Source organism: Balaenoptera musculus, chromosome 10, assembly GCF_009873245.2.
Source record: "Balaenoptera musculus isolate JJ_BM4_2016_0621 chromosome 10, mBalMus1.pri.v3, whole genome shotgun sequence".
NCBI classification, from domain to species: Eukaryota; Metazoa; Chordata; class Mammalia; order Artiodactyla; family Balaenopteridae; genus Balaenoptera; species Balaenoptera musculus.
Window position 1 is genome coordinate 52,979,259 of NC_045794.1, and position 15,995 is coordinate 52,995,253.

General features: G+C 39.9%; 1 long non-coding RNA gene across 1 annotated transcript in view; it reads right to left on the reverse strand.

Annotated features, from left to right (window-relative positions):
* The window catches only part of LOC118902231, a 70,561-nt gene that overhangs the window by 48,167 nt on the left and 6,399 nt on the right, over positions 1–15,995 (reverse strand). Inside the window, exon 2 of the long non-coding RNA XR_005021528.1 lies at positions 12,516–12,595. This is a non-coding gene — a long non-coding RNA (uncharacterized LOC118902231). The remainder of the gene's footprint in view (positions 1–12,515; positions 12,596–15,995) is intronic.

Below are 15,995 nucleotides of genomic sequence, written 5' to 3' on the forward strand. Positions count from 1 at the left end.
GCCCCATTCTCTGTTTCTGATAGTGCATATATGTAACCCCAAATGTGTACATAGCTAGCACTTAAAATTGACAAGTATTTCTTGTTGAAGTCATGTCAACATAATGCCAAACCACTATATGTTCTTGTCAAATTGCTGCCAGCTTTCCAGTCCAAAAATCTAAGCACTGCCTCATCTTAAAAGTCCCTTTACATAAGAATTAACATTAAAAATCCCACTCCTGGGCATATATCTGGAGAAAACTCTTAATTCGAAAAGATACATGCACCACAATGTTCACAGCAGCACAATTTATAATAGCCAAGACACGGAAGCAACCTAAATGTCCATCAGCAGATGAATGGATAAAGATGTGCTACATATATACAATGGAATACTACTCAGCCATAAAAAAGAATGAAATAATGCTATTTGCAGCAACATGGATGGACCTAGAGATTATCACAGTAAGTGAAGTCAGAGAAAGACAAATATCTTATGATATCACTTATATGTGGAATCTAAAATATGACACAAGTGAACTTATTTACAAAACAGAAACAGACTCACAGACACAGAAAACAAACTATGGTTACCAAAGGGGATAGCATGGGGAGGGATAAACAAGGACCTACTGTATAGCACAGGGAACTATATTCAATATCTTGTAATAACCTATAATGAAAAAGAATATATATATCTATAATTGAATGACTTTGCTGTATACCAGAAACTAACACAACATTGTAAATCAACTGTACGTCAGTTTAAAAAAAGAATTAACATTACAGCATCAATTTTAACCATTTTCTGGCTAATGGTTGTAGGTTGAAATGCTCCTAGAGATAAATGCAGAGAGAGGTAAAGTCAGCTCTTAATGATCCACTCTGTTGGAGGGATGCAGAGGCGTAGGTCATCCCAAATGACAGACCTTGGGAAAACCACTTCAGTAGCAGGCATTGTTGTGGTCATATCTGAATATGAGCTCTAAGAATCAATTCCAAGTTAAGGTCCTATTAATGCTACTTGTCCCAGGAACTTGAAGTAGTTGCCCAATGTCCCCAAGTTTCAGGCTGATGCTCACTCAATCATCTTCTTAAGTATTTGCTTTTCAGAGGACCTACTGGGACTTCAGCTGCATACAAAGTCAACAGCTGAGATGTTGACAAATATACTGGGAGGAAGATGTGGTTTTTCACTTGAAAGTAGCAAATGTGTTCCACTGGGTAATTGAATAGAAATGTCAACAAAACGGGAGTCTGCAAAAACTGAGCCGTCCACAGTCCTAAGAGTGTGCTGGCTGGCCGGTCCACAGAAAGGCTGATCTATTAGAGCTACTGGCTTATTTTCTTTTCACTCTGAGGCAGGGGTATAGCATGATCATAACATTAGAAGCATGAAAAAGTTATGGTCTAGCAAAAGCTTTCCGGTGATTGAATGAAACCTACCATTAGATTTTAGTTTAGGATTAAAACAATGAACTTGACAGGTTTCTTTTTTTCCAAACTGACCGTTTGACTTTTGTGTATTAAAACTGCTAAACTGATTTAATCACTACTACTCTTGACTTTCCTCTGAATGGTGTCTCTGAAGCGAAGCCACCCACATGGTTTTTCTCGTGCAGTCTTTTTTTTTTTTTTTAGTAAAACTTTTGGAAGCAACACAGCAACCTTGTTTTCTTTTATTTGGTTTCCGAATGATTGTAAACATGACATCAGTGTTTAAGGAGAACACCCTTTACAAAACTCAACGGAAATCCTTGTAGACAAAAAGATCGTGGCAAAAGAAGTATGTTTTCTCTTTTGTTCAGTAACAAGCTCAAAATTCCTTTCCCACTGGCTTAAATGTTGATTTGGTTTGCAGTCACTTTACAGATTTTAATCTTTGATATTTTTGTTTTAAGGTACCAGTGTGTAGTGGGTTGAATGTCCCCAAAAAGATATGTTCCAGTCCTAACCCCTGGAACCTGTAAATGTGACTTGATCTGGAAATAGTGTCACTGCTCATGTAATTAATTTAAGGATCTCATGATGAGATCATCCTACATTCAGTGTAGGCTCTAAATACAATGACGGCTGTCTTTATAAGAGAAAGGAGAGGGAGATTTGAGACACAGATACACAGAGGGGAAGATGGAGGCAAAGACTGACATGATGAGTCTGCAAGCCAAGGATTGCTAGTAGTCACCGGAAACTAGGAGAGAGGTATAGAACAGATTCTGCCAGAGTCTCCAGAAGAAACCTTCCCTGCCAATTTCTTGATTTCAGACTTCTGGTCTCCAGAACTGTGAGATAACAAATTTCTGTTGTTTAAAGTCTCCCAGTTTGTGATCATTTGTTATGGCAGCCCCAGGAAACTAACACACAGTGTATGCCTATACAGATCTTGGTACAGGTCTTTCTTTCCAGATGCTGTCAGAATATGTTAACAATTACAGCCACAGAGCGCAGAACAACTGATGCTTCACCACCAGCTGCTTTATCACAGAGATGAGTACCCATACAACCATTTGTTCGCATCAGTTGGTGGAAACACGTAGCCAGATAAAAAGCCAATGGTTTCCCTGAAAATATCACAGCATGATTTCTCCTATGCCTTCAAAGTACAGATTTCCTTGACCAGGTAAGGCCAACACTAACTACTACAGTTACAAACATGACTTATGACAAACCCATGTTCTCTGTGACAATGTAAGTCAGATGACAACATCTACCATGTCCTGAAGGCAGCACGTTGTTTGCCGAGCATAATCTAATTCTTCTTTCAATTGTTCTTAACTTGCATGGTATGAAATGACTTACCGCCCCTGGAAAAGAGGAATAAAGTTGAAAGGAAGGAAAGAGAGAAAGGAAGAAAGAAAGAAGGGAGAAGAGGGAGGGAGGGGGAGAAGAAGTGAAGAATGCACAGGAAAAAGAAGAAAATCCGAGGGAGAGAAGGAGGGAAAAGGAAGAGTCCTACTGATATGTGGAATGTGGAATATACCTCATTAAGCATTGAAATCACATTGCTTTGAACATGCTGTTAAACCAAACCTCTGCTGTCTTCTTAGTTGACTGCCAAATGAATCGGCACAGTTGGCCAATGCAAGATACAGGAGCCCCAAAGACAGCATTGGGAGGGGGGAGGCCAGCAGCCCAGTCTCTTAAGAGAAGCAGCAAGTCATCACAGACTTTAACTCAGACTCAGTCCTGGGTAGCAAGGCAGGTGGGCCCCTTCCATCAGCACATTAGGCTGAGATTTAGTGCCATCACAAAGCACTTCAACGTGCTGTTGAAATTCACGCAGTCTATATTTCTCGTTGCCTAGAAGAAGTGAACCAGTGCCAGCTACCACACTGAAAGCTTCTGGCTAATCAGAAATTGTCTTCGTAGTGGTATTTACACTAACATATTTTTCTTTTATTTTTGGATGAGGTCTTTAGTAAAACAGAGGAACTTCCTCTGCCTTTTTCCTCTTCTCCCTCTAGCCGCCCGCCCCCTTCCCTCTTAATCTCATGAGTGGGGGAGGGGAAACCACAGGACAGGATATCTGGCTTTAGGCCACTATGTCCTGCAATTGAACAGTCAGCAGATGAGTCGAATGATGGTATTTAAGAACAAACAAAAGGAAAATATAAATCCTTTAGGCAGCAGATATGTGTAATTTACTCTAGTTTTCTGTTTCAACTTTTGCAAGAATGCAAGATCTTAGACAATAGCAAGTCAGAAATAGTCCAGCACTAAATCTCCCTCAATTAGGGTCATAACAAAAACACTATTTATAAACATATGGTGCAACTTGATAGGATGAAAAGAATCGTGGATCCAATTTGCCATCTCCATCCACAATGTCCCAGGAGTAGTGAAAACCCTGTTCCTTGTAGAGTGAGCCATCTGAAACATTTTCAGCAAAATGTTCGGAATCCCTGGGTTCCGCAGAATGACTAGATTTGCGGCTATTAACTTGGGCTTCGGCCTCCCTCTCTTCATTCTCCATCAGCCCCAATATTTATGTCAGCAAAAATGTCATTTAGTGGCGCACCGACGTTGGTGAAAACTGTAGGTATCTAAGGAAAATTAAATATCTGACATAACACCGTCAATTATAGTGCCTCTGGTTTGTAAGCATTTGCATTCCATTCTGAACAAATCTGCGAGATTAAAACCCCCCAAACCCAGATTTGATCCTTTGAGTCCCCAAAAATAACCTTTGGCTTTTGTCAACCATGCAATGCTTAGGTGTGGCCCAGCCTACTCTATGCCCTCACCTGTCACTGCTCCTTTCCTTACAGCCTTCTAGATGGAATAATTCAAGTCACACATAGGCACCAGGCTTTCCTACTTTCCTCTTTGACTGACTGTTCCTTGTTTGGCCTGTGCTTCTTCTCTCTCCCTGCCCCATATTTAGTCTCTTTACATTATATTTTAGAGTTATTTGTACATTGGATCTGCTCCTAATCAACTGTAAGCTCTTTAGGGGAAGGGGCTTACTCACTTTTGTTCCCTTCTCTCCCCCTTATCGGCACCTAGCACACTGCTTTGCACATAGCAGACACGCCACAGTTATTTTTTGACTGCATACACAAGCAAATAAATGATGAGTAGATTAAAAGTCAGAAGATGAACATTAAATAATTGAAATAATGATTTGGGAAAACAAAAGCAGGGAAAAGTAAATTTGAATCATAAGTAGTTAGTACTTCGTGAGAAAAATACTTGTCCTGTGAATCATTCTATATCTTTATCCTGCGTTAAAATTTAAACTGGAGTGTTCCCACTTAAAATGTCTGTGTACATTACATGTTCCAAGGGAAGTCAAATTCATAATCAAGACTGTATTGTATTCATAAAAGGATATTTTATTATATCAGTATTAATGTCATTTTATGCTGTCTCTTGGAGAAATGTATATTTTAAGGCTAAGACTATACCACAAAAGAAATTCTATCCTACGAGACTTCCCTGGTGGTCCAGTGGGTAAGACTCCGCTCTCCCAATGCAGGGGGCCTGGGTTCAATCCCTGGTCGGGGAACTAGATCCCACACGTATGCCGCAACTAAGAGTCCACATGCCATAGCTAAAGATCTGGCATGCTGCCACAAAGATCCCGTGTGCCACAACTAAGACCCGGCACAGCCAAAAATAAATAAATTAATTAAAAAAAAAAAAAAAAAAAAGAAATTCTATCCTAAAGTTCTGATGCCAAGCCACTAAAAATTCAGTTGTCTATACTGTGAAGTGATCCAAACACCTCAATGAATTTTTTTTCCTTGTACTACATGGTTGCTCATCTGAACAAAGAGGAATACTTACACATTATAAACACTTGATGGAAAGATTTATTGGAAAAGGGAAGTACAGAAGAAAGTGTAAAATAGTATAGAGTCCTTGGTAAATAACTGAATTAAAAGGAAGAGCGATCTGCCTTTCTACTAGATGTCTTTTCAGGGAGTATGGGAGCCCTTGCATGCTTTCCCAGATAATGTGGTAAAACATGATGTTAACTTTTGATTTTTATCTGCTTATTAACAACAAAGGCTTTGAGTATCATGACTCTAAGTACCAAGAAGGAAGAGAGAGAAATTGAGTACAAGACAAAAAGAGATCCACCTGAAAAAGGCATTGAAAGCACTTTCATCACCTTCCAGAGTTTCTCTCCCTGATTCTCAATTCTGCATCCACAAACCACTTCAAGTTTCAGGAAGCGAGAGAAGGTGAGAAAGATGAAATGATGGGGGAGAGGACAGGAAAATGGGAAGAAAGTGTGATGAGGAAGAAGCGGGGGTACTCAAGAGCGGTTAGAATCACACAGAAATGGGGAATGAAATAAAAGCTGCTGTGAGCACCAGAGACGAACAAGATAAATGGAAGATCTGTGTATCGTGTATGACGGACCATGCCTACTACTTCTGCTGCCGTCATCTAGTGGATGCCACGTACAGCACAATTCTAAGCATTTTACATATGTTAAATCCTTTAACCTCAGGACAGACCTACAGGGTGAAAAGCGCAGAAAGCCTGACCTCAAGTATCTCAAACAAAACAGGGAATATATTGGGTCGTACAAATGAACGGTCCTTCAGGCAAGGCTTTATCCAGGGCTCAAAAAATGTGTCCCTCTCTCCATTTCTTTGCTCTACTGCCACTATATTGACCCCAACCCCTGGCAGGTTGCTCCTTCCTAATCCCCCAAAAGCTGCCTACAGCTGTAAGTTTAGGTGCATATTTCTTGCTCAGTCCTGGGTGGGGGCAATACAGTTCGAACAAAGGTCCCATAATTTGTTGCCCTGATTTGCCAGATTTGGTCTCGTGATTATCCCATGAACCAAACCCAGTTCTGAGGAATGTGCTGATTGTTTTAAGCCAAGTATAGATTAACCCTGAAAGCTGGGTGGGCCCAATTCCACCCAAACTAGATTGATGAGAAAGTCATGGAACCATTAGAAAGGGGGCAAGAAAGGAATATTCATAAAGGTAGACTCCAAAGGTGGTAAAAATGGACATGAAAATAAATAAGTAGCTATTCAAAAAAGCAAAGACTCAGAATCTAAAATATTTTTATGATTCAATTTTTGTTAAAAGTATACATGTATTTAACAAAAAAGTATACATGTATTTTAACATATGTATATATGCATGTGCTTGTATCTATCTATACTGAATTGCAAGCAAGAGAAACCATCCCAGGCTAATTTAGGCAGAAAGGGGGAATATTTAAAAAGGGTTTTGACTGGTTCAGAATCTCCAGGAAGTTGGTTGTCTTGGGTCAGACTGCTGAGAAGTGGACCCTGGAAGATTCGTATGCTGGTGATTTATTAAATGATGCCAGGAGACGCCCACATGGGAGTTGGGGAAGCAGGACAGGGAAGGGGAGAAAGCCCAGCAAAGGTGCAGTCTCAAGCAAAGGTCCCCAGAGTAGCTATAGCCTGATCCCACAGAGAAACTCTGTAGTGGAAGTTACACCTCAGTACGGCCCCAACCCAAGGCCTAGGGCTGGGCTTTCCAACTGTGCACCTCTATGTCACTGGATAAGGGCTGTTCCAGGAAGGCAAATTCCCAGGACTTCTGGCTTTCCATGCCTTCTGGCAAAAGCTAATTCCAGGAGCCGCAGGACAGCCCTTGAGAAAAAGATGTAGGTGCTGCTTTTTGGAAGTGAAAGAGCCTCAAGGTGCTGGGGAGGAGAAGCACACAAAACAGTAAAAAGGGATCCAGTGAGACCTGGGCAAAGCACAAACACAATGCACTCCTTTGGCAGAACCAGCTTTGAGCTACGCAGCCAGTTACAATGCTGCAGACCACACCGTGCAGCTGCCCTGGGAAATCTTGGATGCTGCTGGTGCCCTGCCATTAACCCACTGCTTCTTCCAACTGCTGACTGCAGCCACTGCCCCCATCCTCATCAGCATGGATTCCTTGTGGTTTCTGCTCTTTGAGTTCCTACCTTCTAAAGTCTAGGGGGCTAAGTGATGGAGGTTAGAATGTGTGTTTATACCTCTGCTGCACGAGACACCAGAAAAGGGAATAGCTGGCATTTTTAGCTTCTATATTGAGAGGCAAGATGTGCCCCACTAAGTATTAAGTGGGAATTCCCAAAGCACGGGGAGAGGATGCTTACCTTGCGTGGCCAGAAAGAGTAAGAGGTGTTCTCTACACATAGACTCACAAAAGCATAAAACATTTAGAATTAACAAGACGCTATTAACAGACATTACCTCTAGAGAGTGAAATTAGAACATTTTATATCTTTCTGCAGTATTTGAGAATTTTATAAGGGGCTTGTTTTTTTTTTTTTTTTTAATTTTAAAGAAGTGGTTTGCTTCTTAAAAGATCTGTCCCTTTATTAAGAACGGCTTTTAGGAGGCCAGAATGTTTTAATTAAATGATGTACTTTCTCCTTTCAGATTTGGTGGCAACCAATCATTTGTTTTTTCATTCATTTATCAAAGATTTACTGAATCTTATGCAAGGCCATGGGACAGAAAGGTAAAAGACACAGCCTCTGCTCTCAATGAGGGAATGAACGGCTGTGACAAGGAGTGGGAATGACATGTCTTTGAATATTTGGGTTTTATTTTGTTTTATTTTCTCAAATATCAGCCAGACTTCAGCTTCAGATAATGTGTCTCAACTACGCAGCTTTAACTAGCTTTTTTTAAAAATTCTTTTAAATTTATTTTTGGCTGCATTGGGTCTTTGTTGCTGCACATGGGCTTTCTCTAGTTGCGGTGAGCAGGGGCTACTCTTCGCTGCAGTGCGCGGGCTTCTCATTGCGGTGGCTTCTCTTGTTGCGGAGCACGGGCTCTAGGCGCATGGGCTTCCGTAGTTGCGGCACGTGGGCTCAGTAGTTGCGGCCCGCGGGCTCTAGGCACGCAGGCTTCAGTAGTTGCGGTGCGTGGGCTCAGTTGCTCTGCGGCATGTGGGATCTTCCCGGACCAGGGCTCGAACCCATGTTCCCTGCATTGGCAAGTGGATTCTTAACCACGGCGCCACCAGGGAGGTCCTTATCTAGCTTTACTTATTTTTTTCCCTATAAAATGGAATTGGGGACTGTAAGTTGTATGTCTTCATGATGATTTCCAATCTAAATGCTGTTGGTATATTTGAAAGGAGTTGCTATGGAAGTATTTACACTCTCGAACTTCATTTTTTAAAGATTTCATAAGAATTAGGTAACATAACCTTACGTTTTGTGTTGGATTGCAAAAGACTTATTGCTATCCAGATGTATTCCTTTAGCTGATGGTAATATAAGCATTCTCAAAGCTCCTATTTCTAAGCCTGGGATTTAACACAGAACCATAGGTAATAAAGATGTATAAAATCTAGCATCTGAATTATTCTGTCTTCGTGACATCTCGTTTTGATTTATGAAACGTTTATGATATGGTCAAGCCAAGTGGTAGCTTGAAGGGAGGTGCTTTATTCTACCACTCACTCTCAGCTCCCCAAAGCCAGCTTAGGCAGGCAGCTTGCCATGTGAATGCAGCAGCAGTACCCAGCCCCTTCCTGTAATCAGCTTACCTCCCCTAAGTCTCTCTTCTCTAGAAACTCTGAAACTCCATTGCTTTCAAAAGTCATCCTCATTGACAATGGTCCAGTTGGTTGACATAAAATAATACACTACTCTTATAGGTTGCTAAAACTATATGATTTGGAATTAATTTGTTATAAAAACCACATTTGAAATCCATCCTTACGGTCTGAAATATTACATGTCAATTCAGTTGACTAAAGCAATGGTTTCCAATTTGTACTCTGTGGAACCCTAGGGTTCCATGAAGGTGCCTTGGGGCAATGAAAGCCAGAGGCTGAGAGTGAGGCCGAGGGGTTAGAGCTTCAGAGCTCTGCTTCCCTGCCCAAGATCAATGCACTTTCTCTCTTAATTTTCTACATATTCAGCTTCCATGTAAAGGTTTATTTGGAAAAAAGGTTTCTACTAATTTTTTTTAAGCGACTTTAAATTTAAGATGTGCATTCTCTTCAACTCAGAAATGTAACTTTTAAAAACTATCCTGCAGAAAAAATCGCACACATGCTCAAAGATGTATATATCAAGAACTCTGTTACCATTGCTTTGTAATAGCAGTACATTGGGAACAACCTAACATTTTTCAATAGGGGAATAGATAATCAAGCTATGATATAACCATACTATAGAAAAAAACTGTACAGCTGATAAAAATGAATGGAAAGATCTTCAAGACATGTTTTTTAAAAGCAAGTTTCAGTACAATGTGCTTAGTATGGTCCAATTTATGTAAAAATAAGGCTGTAGACTTGCCTATATATTTAAGCAAATGCTTAGAACAAAGGACTAGAAGGTTATAGTATGTCAATTTTTTCCAGTGATTACCTCTGGGAGGAGAATATGTAGCATTGGTAGGCTGGTAAAGAAAGATTGTCACACTTTCATATTTTCCTCCAAATCTTTCTGAATTGTTTGAATGTTCTACACTTAGATTTTATTCAAGTATAGCTTGTGAACATTATTAAAGGAAATATTTTTTACAGAGCTTGAAACCAACTGGGTGAGATCATCATGGTGCTAATGAAACCACGAATATCTGCCTTTTTCCTACATAGGCAAGTTAGCACCACATACAGAATATCTCCATTTGTCTGGCAAAGATTGCACCTACTAACCCCAGACCAGCTTTCACAACCACATATGCCATTGTCACAGTCAGATCAGGTGAGAGAGTGTGACTGGTTTATTGCCCTCAGCTTACAGCATGTGTCTTATTGACAGGTTTGTGGCTTTGTCCTTTGTTCTTTGTTTTAAACCATACCATACCATTTATCCATTTACAGTACACAACTCTAGTATACTCACAGAGTTGTGACACCATCACCACAATCGATTTTAGAATATCTTTATAACCCCCAAAAGACACCCCTTACCCATTATCAGTCATTCCTTATCCCCCTCCCCATCCTCTGTAAACCACAGGTCTATTTTCTGTCTCTATAGATGACCTATTCTGGAAGTTTCATATAAATGAAATCATAAAATATGTGATCTTTTGAATCTGGCTCCTTTCAGTTAACGTAATGTTTTCAAGGGTCATCCACGCTGTAGCATGTGTCAGTATGTCATTCCTTTTTATTGCTGAGTAATATCCCCTTATGTGAATATACCACATTTTGTTTATTCATTCACCAACGATGAACATTTGTGTTGTTCCCACTTTTTGGTTATTGTGAATAATGCTGCTCTCCACCTTCACGCATAAGTTTTTTATTTTTTTTAAAGATTTATTGATTGATTGATTGATTGATTGCTATGTTGGTTCTTCGTTTCTGTGCGAGGGCTTTCTCTAGTTGCGGCGAGCGGGGGCCACTCTTTATCGCGGTGCGCGGGCCTCTCACTATCGTGGCCTCTCTTGTTGCGGAGCACAGGCTCCAGACGCGCAGGCTCAGTAGTTGTGGCTCACGGGCCTAGTTGCTCCGCGGCATGTGGGATCTTCCCAGACCAGGGCTCGAACCCGTGTTCCCTGCATTAGCAGGCAGACTCTCAACCACTGCGCAACCAGGGAAGCCCACGCGTAAGTTTTTGTATGGACCTATGTTTTCATTTCTCTTGGTAATACATCTAGGAGTGGAATTGCTGCGTCATATGATAATTCTACTTTTCACATTTTGAGGAACAGCCAGACTTTTCCAAAGAGGGTGTACCTATCTACATTCCCACTAGCAATGTATGAGGGTCCATATCCTTGCCAAAACTTGTTTTATCTGTCTTTTTGATCAGGGTCTTCCTAGTAAGGGAGAAGTAGTTCCCATATGTTCTTGTGTATTTGAGAGTGACCACATGTATTAATTAGGTTTCTGCTACAATAGCATTTCATAATAAAAACAACCTCAAACTTCAGTGGTTTTAACCACAGGCATCTGTTTCTCCCTCATGAGTTCGCACGTTGCCTGTGGCTCTATTGGGCTTGGCTGGGCATTGGTTCTGATCCATTTCATGAGTCCTTATCGTAGGACCAGGGAGTGCTCTTCTCATAAGGGAGCTGAGAATCTCAAACAGCAAACAGAAATACCTCATGGCCTAAAACTGGCACATGTCACTTCTGCTCTCAAACCACTGTCGAAAAAATTCATGTCACCAAACCCAGTTTCAGTGGAGCTGATAAATAAACTTGGCTTGCAATGGCAAAGGGTATGAGTGTATAATTTTATTAAGTATAGAGGTAAAAAGTTGGGAACAATAATCCAATCTACCTTACCACTCAACTCTCTATCTCCAGTTCTCTCCCCTTTCTTGTTTTCTAACATGGCTTAGCCATTATGTGTTATATGATGCTGTCACTCAAAATTTAGTATGTCTCAAATCTCAGAAACCCTTTTCATTCCCCCAAATAACTCCTCCTCCTAACCTCTCCATCTAGGCAACAACACCCAAATTTGGAATTACTGGAAGCTCAAATAATTAAGAATTAGAGTGCCCTCGTCTCATCAGGCTTTCTTCTCTTTTATATCAAATGTTGCTAGCTTCTACTCAATATTTCATTTTCTCTTCTTTCTTAAAAAAAACAAACTGATTTTATTCAGAGTAGCAATGTGCCTTTTTCCCAGCCTCCCTCATTTTGTAGCTGAGGTTGACCCTGGGACGAAAATCTGCTGTGGATTTCTGGAAAACTTTGGTTTCGTTGTCATTTTCTTCTTATTGCTGTTGTCTAGGACATGGATGTGAGACTAGAGGTGGAGTGGCCAAATTTTAGCCATGAGGGTGACCGTAGATGAAAGGCACATGCTAAGAATCGGGGTGCAGAATGGAAGAAGGAACATGGAACACTGATAACATCACGGAGTTCTGCCTTGCCTGGCCTGCCCACTTCTGGGATGTTTGTTATGTCATTCTCTTGTTGATCAAGCATCAGCGTCTCTACATGGACTACCAAATAATTTAGAAATTTTTAAAGTGGTAATTGAGATTTCCAAAATTCTCTCTAAACTTCTAATCTTTCATTTCATGCTTATTCTTTGTTCTTTCAACCAACCACCCACCCAGTTTCCATTTTTTGTCCTTCTCAGCCTTGCTTGTGCCCCACCTACCTGCAGGCCCATGTTGGTGGCTTACATCATCCAAGTTCCCTTGCTTGTTGGCTTCTTGTTGAGTTTGGTCATGGGAGGCACTGACATAAGAAAGCAGAGCAGAAGGAGAAAGAGGTCAGGGTATTTCTTCCCATCTATTCGCTGCTTTGGTGCCTCTTCTCTGGCAGTGGTTACGGGCCTCTGCGACCTCAGCTCCCACCAGATAGCCCTTCCCCCAGGGCTCCAACTCTCAGTAGGGTCTTAATGCTATTTCCTTTGCTTCCTTTGCTTAACCCTTCAGTCCTAGGGTGGTAATGGCTCCCCAGTATTGCTAGTGTCTGGGGGCCTCAACATTCCTTGTTTGTTCCTATAACTCTGCCCAATCTCTATATGTGGTCCTTCCAGTCCAGTGCCTTCCCAAGAACCATCTGCCGTGAATTGTTTCCAGCTGGCCTCTGACTAATGCAGTAAAACCTCTCTTGGTATAAGTGCTTCAGTTTGCATTTCAGCAATATTTTCCATAATCTTCCCTTTGCTTGAAATCCCTTTCCTCCCATCTCTGTCTAGCTGTCCTTCCAGGCCCTCTCAAACACCACTGCTCCCAAGTAGCCTCCCTTAATTCCCATACCATGGAAATCTCTTCTTTCCTTGAACTCACTCAGCGCATACTTGAAAGTGATTATCTTTTTTTCTGCTTTAAATTATAGTGACTTTTGTACATGTAACTCTGGCCAGTTTGTAAATTCTTTGAAGTCTGAACCTACACCTAGGTCTGATTGTTTTTGTTTTTCTCTCTCTCCTTAATGTTCCTCCTTGAACTCTGCCTCCCTCCCCCCAAAGCACCTGAAACAAAGCTTGGTACCAAATGGGTGTTCTATCATTCATTTTTATTACTATTTATTACTACTTATTACTATTATAATAGATACTAGTTACTGATTTATTACAATGTACACTTTACAAAAAATTATGGAGATGATGGCACAGACTAAAATTTCCCTTAGGTGGTAATGTAGTTTTACATTTAAAATACACAATAATCATTCACCTATGATACATATATGACAGGGAATTTTATTTTTATTTAAAAGTTTTCTGATGATAAATCAGGTTTTCTCCCAATACTTTTCTTGGATATCAAAGACAAAAATCATGTATGGGCAAATATTCATTGGATTTAGGTTTTTTAACATTATGAGTTGGAATCGGAGTTACAGAGTTATCTTCTAATCCAGTCTTTTAAAGCTGTGTCCTAGGAAGTGCTAGAGAGTCTTTCCAGGAGTGGGGTTATACTGAGAAGGCTTCAGTAGGCTTTCACTTGAAGAAGGATTCCGGTCTTCAAAAGGAGTGAAAACAATTTCTCTAATCTCACCTCCTACTCCAAATATTCCCACAATGTACTTTGTTTAGTCGCTAAGTCTCTGCGTATAAACATCTCCATAACTGGGAATTCACTGACTGTGCAATAAGATTATACAGTGTGGATTCAAACAACCCTAAATTTGGAAAGTTCTATCTTATATTTGGCTGAAATCTGATGACCCATCCTTCTTCTGCTTGAAGCAATAAAGAATATATCTAAAGTTACTTCCTCAAAATAGCAGTACTTTACAATGGTGATCATCTTACCACAAGTCTTTCTTTAGGCTAAAAAACCCATTTCCTTCAAATGGTCTTTGTATGACTTGTTTGGAAAACCTACCTGGGTCACATGTTATTAGTCAAAATCGCTCTTAAAACACAATGCCTAGAACTAAATATAATTTTCCTGATGTACTTTGACAAGGGCAAAACATAGTGATATTATTATTTTCTCTATTCTGAGTATTTAAAAGCCAGTTTTAGGAACTCCTGGTTTCTGATCTGGCATGTAAGGAGCTTATAAGTTGCTATTTTGTCCTAACAAGTAAAAAGCTGAACAAACTAAAAAAAAAAATATTCTTAGATGCATAAGAGCAGTAAGATCACATGGCAATCACTACCTCAAAAACTGGAGAGACAGGTGAATAAACAGAATGACAACTTCCCAGAGCAGAAACCTCTGCAGAACCAGTACTGGGGTAAGAAAATCTGAAATGTAGTTGATGAAGTGCTAAAGCACTAAGACAAAAAAAGGAAATTAAAGTATACAGATTGGGAAGGAAAAAATAAAACTGTTTGTGGTCATAGATGATGTGATTATAGAGAAAATCCAAAACAATTGACGAAAAAACTCCGGGAACTAATAAGTGACTAGGGCAAGGTTGTAAAAACAAGGTTAATATATAAAAGTCATCTCTTTCTTATATACCAGCAGTGAACAAGTGGAATTTGAAATTAAAGCCATTTTACCATTCATATTAGCACCCCCCAAAATGAAATACTTTGGTATAAATCTAATGAAATATGTACAAGATCTACATAAGGAAAGCTACAAAACTCTTATGAAAGATATGAAAGAACTAGATCAATGGAGAGATATTCCATGTTCATGATTAAGAAGACTCAATATAGTCAAGATGTTAGTTCTTTGTAACTTGATCTATAGATTCAGCACAATCCCTATCAAAATCTCAGCAAGTTATTTTGTGGACTTCAACGAGCTGATTCTGAAGTTTATATGGAGAGTCAAAAGATGTAGAGTAGCCAACTCAGTATTGACGGAGGACTCAAAGTCAGAGGACTGACACTATTCTACTTCAAGATTACTGTGAAGTTACAGTTATCAAGACAGTACGGTACTCACAAAAGAAAAGACAAGTAGATCAATGGAACAGAATAGAGAGCACAGAAATAGATCCACACAAATATAGTCAACAGATCTTTGACAAAGGAGTAAAGAAAATACAATGGATCTAAAAAACAAAACAAATAAACCAAACCAAACAAAAACAGACTTACAGATACAGAGAACAGATGGGTGGTGGCCAGAAGAGAGGAGGTGGGGGATGCAAAATAGCTGAAGGGGATTAAGAAGTACAAACCTTCACTTATAAAATAAATAAGCCATGGGGATGTAATATACAGCATATGGAATATGGTCAGTAACATTATAATAACTTTGTATGGGGACAGATGTTTACTAGAGTTATCGTGGTGATCATTTCATAATGTATGCAAGTGCCAAATGACTGTGTAGTATGCCTGAAACTGATATAATATTGTACGTCAACTATATTTCAATTTAAAAAAAGAAGTACAATGGAGCAAAGACAGTCCTTTCCAATAAATGGGAGTTGGAACAACTGGACATCCAAATGCAGAAACCTCTCAGTTGAGTCAGTCCCCTTTAAAGAGCTTTCCCAGAAGTACTTCTGAAGACTTCTGCTTATATTTCATTGAGCACCACAATCTAAAAGGGAGGCTGGGAAATGTAGTTTCATGGTTGGGCATGTTGCCATACTCAACACTGTAGGTGTTCTTTTACAAATTAGAAGGGCAGAATGAACATTAGATGGGAAACTAGCAATATCTGTTTCTTAGTCTGATATGTAATCCAAGGAATTGTTTTTAAATCACTTT